Genomic DNA, 4,939 nt, shown 5'->3' on the forward strand with positions numbered 1-4,939 from the left:
TGTGTGTGTGTGTGTGCGCGTGTGTGCATGCAAAAGGTTATAATGAATGTTACTACTATGTATAATTAATATCTGTTAATAAACATTAAAAATTTTAAAAGTGGTATTGTACCTAAGACAGGCAGAGTGCCTGAAAGAGCTTCCACAGCTAGGGGATACACTGGGGGCATGGCACCCACTTTTCTCTCCACCCCCTTTCTTTCTTTTGAGACTGGGTCTTGCTGTATAGCCCAAGCTCTCCCAAACTCGTGGCTCTTCCTGCCTCAGGAATACTGGAATCACAGAGGTACACTTCCATGGCCAGCTTAAGTTCTTCTAAAACAGCTGATTTTTAAACGTGACTTGTCTCTTTCCTTTTGTGGTCATCGCTGGATTGTAGCTGCCAAAATGAAGTTCAATTCCTTTGTGACTTCTGACGGAAGCAAGAACCGCAAACGGCATTTCAATGCACCTTCTCACATTCGGAGGAAGATCATGTCCCCCCCTCCCTTTCCAAAGAGCTGAGGCAGAAGTACAATGTTCGGTCTATGCCCATTTGACAGGATGATGAAGTTCAGGTTGTCCAAGGACACTACAAAGGCCAGCAGATTGGCAAAGTGGTTCAAGTGTCCAGGAAGAAATACATCATCTACACTGAATGAGTGCAGCGAGAAAAGGCTAACGGCACAACTGTCCATGTGGGCATCCACCCCAGCAAGGTGGTTATCACCAGGCTAAAGCTGGACAAAGACCGCCAAAAGATCCTGGAAAGGAAAGCCAAGTCTCGACAAGTCGGAAAGGAGAAGGGCAAATACAAGGAAGAAACGATTGAGAAGATGCAGGAGTAGGGGTGTGTCCTACACAGCTTTCATTAAAGACTGCTTAAATAAAAATAAATAAATAAATAAATGAAAGTGACTTGTTCAGTTCACTCAAATCACTACAAAGTCAAATGTAAGGAACTGCACTAAGTCAAAACACTCCCCTTTGCTGTGGATATTTCTCTGTATGCTGTGAATGTGTTGCTCTGATTGGTTAATAAATAAAATGCTGATTGGCCAGTAGCCAGGCAGGAAGTATAGGTGGGACAAGCAGAAAAGAGAATTCTGGGAACTGGAAGGCTGAGTCAGGAGACGCCGCCAGCTGCTGCTACCAGGAGAAGCAAGATGTAAAAGGACCGGTAAGCCACAAGCCACATGGCAAGGTATATAGATTAATAGAAATGGGTTAATTTAAGATATAAGAACTAGATAGCAAGAAGCCTGCCACAGCCATACAGTGTATAAGTAATATAAGTCTCTGTGTGTTTACTTGGGTCTGAGTGGCTACAGGAGCCCAGTGGACACAGAAAAACTCCAGCTACAAATGGTGCCAGAACATGGGGCAAGAGTTTCCACCTAAAACCTTAGAAACAAGATTCTAAAATGGAACTAAAACAGCTTCCTAGTTGTCTCTCTCAAGTTAGCTGAAGCCTTTGGGCTTGAGCTACTCTGTGGCGGGTTCATGGCATGCGGACTGACCTGCAGCATGGCAGGAATGAGGAATCTGCAAGCTGCACATTATGCTGCATGGATTTAGCCTTTGCTAGTACAAAAAAAAAAAAGAGGTTTCTGGGCTACACACTGCTTTGATAGAAGCATAGACCCATTGCTTCTGAGAGTTGATGGTACACATGGGTCCCAGATCCAGAGCTGGTTGTAAACCTACCACTGTCATGTTGGGAAGCTGAAGTGGGTAGAGAATGCTGCAGTTTAAAGCAATAGATTCACAATAAGACAGATTCAAATGAGATAAACCTCTAAACAATTTACAATGTGTGTAAAATGTGCATAGGCTTGGAAGAAAAAAAAGTAATATATGCAGTTATATAAAGAAATAGTTTTAAAAAATAAAGTCTTTAAAGAGAAAGTAAAAGTAATATAAAGAATAAGCCATGTAAAGATGGCTATCACACAGAGAATCTGGATTGTGTTGTCTTTGAGATTTTTTGTTTTGTTTTGTTTTTTGTTTTTCAAGACAGGGTTTCTCTGCGTAGCTTTGCGCCTTTCCTGGAACTCACTTGGTAACCCAGGCTGGCCTCGAACTCACAGAGATCCGCCTGGCTCTGCCTCCCAAGTGCTGGGATTAAAGGCGTGCGCCACCACCGCCCAGCTGTCTTTGGGATTTTTAACTGCACAAGATTGTAAAGGCTGCTCAGTTAAACCAATATGTATATTTTAAAGGTACCCTGACTTCAAAATTTGAATGTAAGGATATGTTGCTTTGGAAAGGAGGCTCTGCTTTTGTTTCCACAGAAAGCAAGAGGCTATGGATTTGTTCCAGATTAAGATACATCAGGTTTGCCGGGCGGTGGTGGCGCACGCCTTTAATCCCAGCACTCGGGAGGCAGAGCCAGGCAGATCTCTGTGAGTTCGAGGCCAGCCTGGACTACCAAGTGAGTTCCAGGAAAGGCGCAAAGCTACACAGAGAAACCCTGTCTCGAAAAACCAAAAAAAAAAAAAAAAAAAAAAAAGATACATCAGGTTTGACCAGCTTAGATTCCCTGAAAGGTCTCCAATGACACCATGGCCTAGATGATCCAACATCCAAAATGATTTCAAGGCAACTGGCTCAGACAATACAGCCTCACGGACTACTCCATAATCCTAAAATTTTCTTTATGTCCCCATAAGAATACAGCGCCCTCATCCAGCAGGAAGTAGTATGAGAAGTTACACCCAAATTCCCAAATATACAAAACTGGCTTTGGAGATGAAATTGACTCACTCTTTCTCTAAATTCAAGCATATTACTAAAAGAAAAGGTTGAGAGATTCTTCTGTCCAATATCAGAAGAGCCCTCTGGTGTTGGACAGAGAAAAACCAATATTTTTATTTAAAACAGGTTGATTATAAATGCAATCTCTTTCTAAAGAAGAAAAGGGGATAGTATAGATATGATAGGATGAAAGGGTAGATTAATAAACCTACTTTTAAAGTGCATCAACTTGTTTAGAAATGTTTTACATTGCTATGGATTTTAGTTTATTGATACAAGTTTAAACTTAATTTTGGTATACTGTATGTATATATATATATATATATATATATATATATATATATCTACTCTTGTTTGAGGTATTATGTTTATGTAACTCATTTAGATTGTAATGGCTAAGTAAAAAATACAGATTTTAATAATTAGTCTTCTACCATAATCAAGCTTATAGTCATGTAAGTTTTCTAGATATACATAGAGATAATTCAATTAGGTAGGTAATCTTCAAATACTTCAAAGACCTACAGAATATGGCATTTAAAATGTTTTAAAAACTTAGATTTTTCTGGACAATGAGACACATCTGCTCCTGGCAGGACTGATTTATTTCAGAGAGGAGGATGGGCATCGAAGTCACTCTATATGGAGTTTATCTTCTTCTTGGCAAAGATAGCCATTTGGGCAAGAAACTGTGCTTGCCTGGACTGCTTGATCAATTGGACATGCAGGACCCATGGGAAGGTGACCACTGAACTTTGCTTGGTAAAATGGTCCTTCAGGTTCCTCCTTCACAGCAGAAACTGCCAGACATTCTACAGGATACAGAGAAAAGTGACTGAAAGACTCTAAGCTTGTGGGCTGAAGACAGATGCCCCAACTTTACAGAGGAACTTTGGATGACTGTCCAGGCTGCCAACTGTCTCTGTCTACTCTCACAAGACTCCTAAAAGGTGCTTGCATCCTTCTCCCATTTCTCAGGTAATATTATATCCTTCTGAGGTCTTTGATGTAGTTGAAGACTAGATAGTTATAATTTCCTTAGTTATGATAAAAAATAAGTTAGATATAAAACCTTAGACTCACAAATATAGGACAGATAGGGTATCTTCTTTAATTTTGCCAAATACAAATAGACTAGATATTGTAACTGTAATTCTTACTTGATAATTGTTTTGTTATATGTAATTTTACTATGTTAAAGTTAAAACCTTCCTTTTTGAAAAAAAAAGTAAAGGGGAAGTGCTGAGGATATCGCTCTGTATGCTGTGAATGTGCTGCTCTGATTGGTTAATAAATAAAATGCTGATTAGCCAGTAGCCAGGCAGGAAATATAGGTTGGACAAGCAGAGAACAGAATTCTGGGAAGAGGAAGGCTGAGTCAGGAGACGTTGCCAGCCGCTGCTGCCAGGAGAAGCAAGATGTAAAGATACCGGTAAGCCACGAGCCACATGGCAAGGTATAGATTTATAGAAATGGGTTAATTTAAGATGTAAGATCTAGCTAGCAAGAAGCCTTAGCCATTAGGCCAAACAGTTCGTAATTAATACAAGTCTCTGTGTATTTATTTGGGTCTGAGTGGCTGCGGGCCCGGGTGGGACTGGAGAAAACTCCAGCTACACCCCTTCCTCTCAGATTTACTGTCTTGTAGGACACAGACAAATGGCCAACAGTGATTAAAGCACAGTGTGGAGGAGCGCTGTGGGAGAACTTCGAGAACGCGCTGAGGGGGCGCGAGGTGTTTATGTGGATTTTTTAAAGGGTGCTTCACTCAGTCTCTCGCTGAATGAACTTCCCTGATACCCATGTTGGCTTCCGATCTCGACAGAGCCCTTGTCCTGCACACGGTGACACTGAGGCCAAGGAAAGGTTGATTACAGGGAGTAGTGTAGACCTGGACCTGGGACCGTCACTCCCGTTAGGTGGGTGGATGGGTCAGCCTCATGGTGGTCTGGCAAGGGGAAAAAGCTAGAGGGAGAAGCAGCAGGGGGCAGGGAGTAGCTGGAAATTCAGGAAGACACATAGGCAGAGAATGGTCACTGGGGAGAAAGGGCGGATGGATATTAGCAAAAGTGGCAGCATTAGCTATGGGTCCATTCTTAGAAGGCTGGCATCCCATGCCTGCCAGGTATCATAGTACGAGGCAGATGGGACAGTCATGAGCTCAGCATCAGCCACTAAGGAGACAGGGTGAAGCAGAAACAGG

At 41.9% G+C, this 4,939-nt stretch overlaps 1 pseudogene; it reads left to right on the forward strand.

The window, feature by feature from the left end:
* Positions 1–387: 387 nt before the first annotated feature.
* On the forward strand, positions 388–870 carry LOC128115191 (60S ribosomal protein L26-like; annotated as a pseudogene).
* Positions 871–4,939: the final 4,069 nt, after the last annotated feature.

The sequence above is a fragment of the Peromyscus californicus genome, unplaced genomic scaffold (assembly GCF_007827085.1).
Source record: "Peromyscus californicus insignis strain IS unplaced genomic scaffold, ASM782708v3 Scaffold_1__1_contigs__length_55948999, whole genome shotgun sequence".
In the NCBI taxonomy this organism is placed as follows: domain Eukaryota; kingdom Metazoa; phylum Chordata; class Mammalia; order Rodentia; family Cricetidae; genus Peromyscus; species Peromyscus californicus.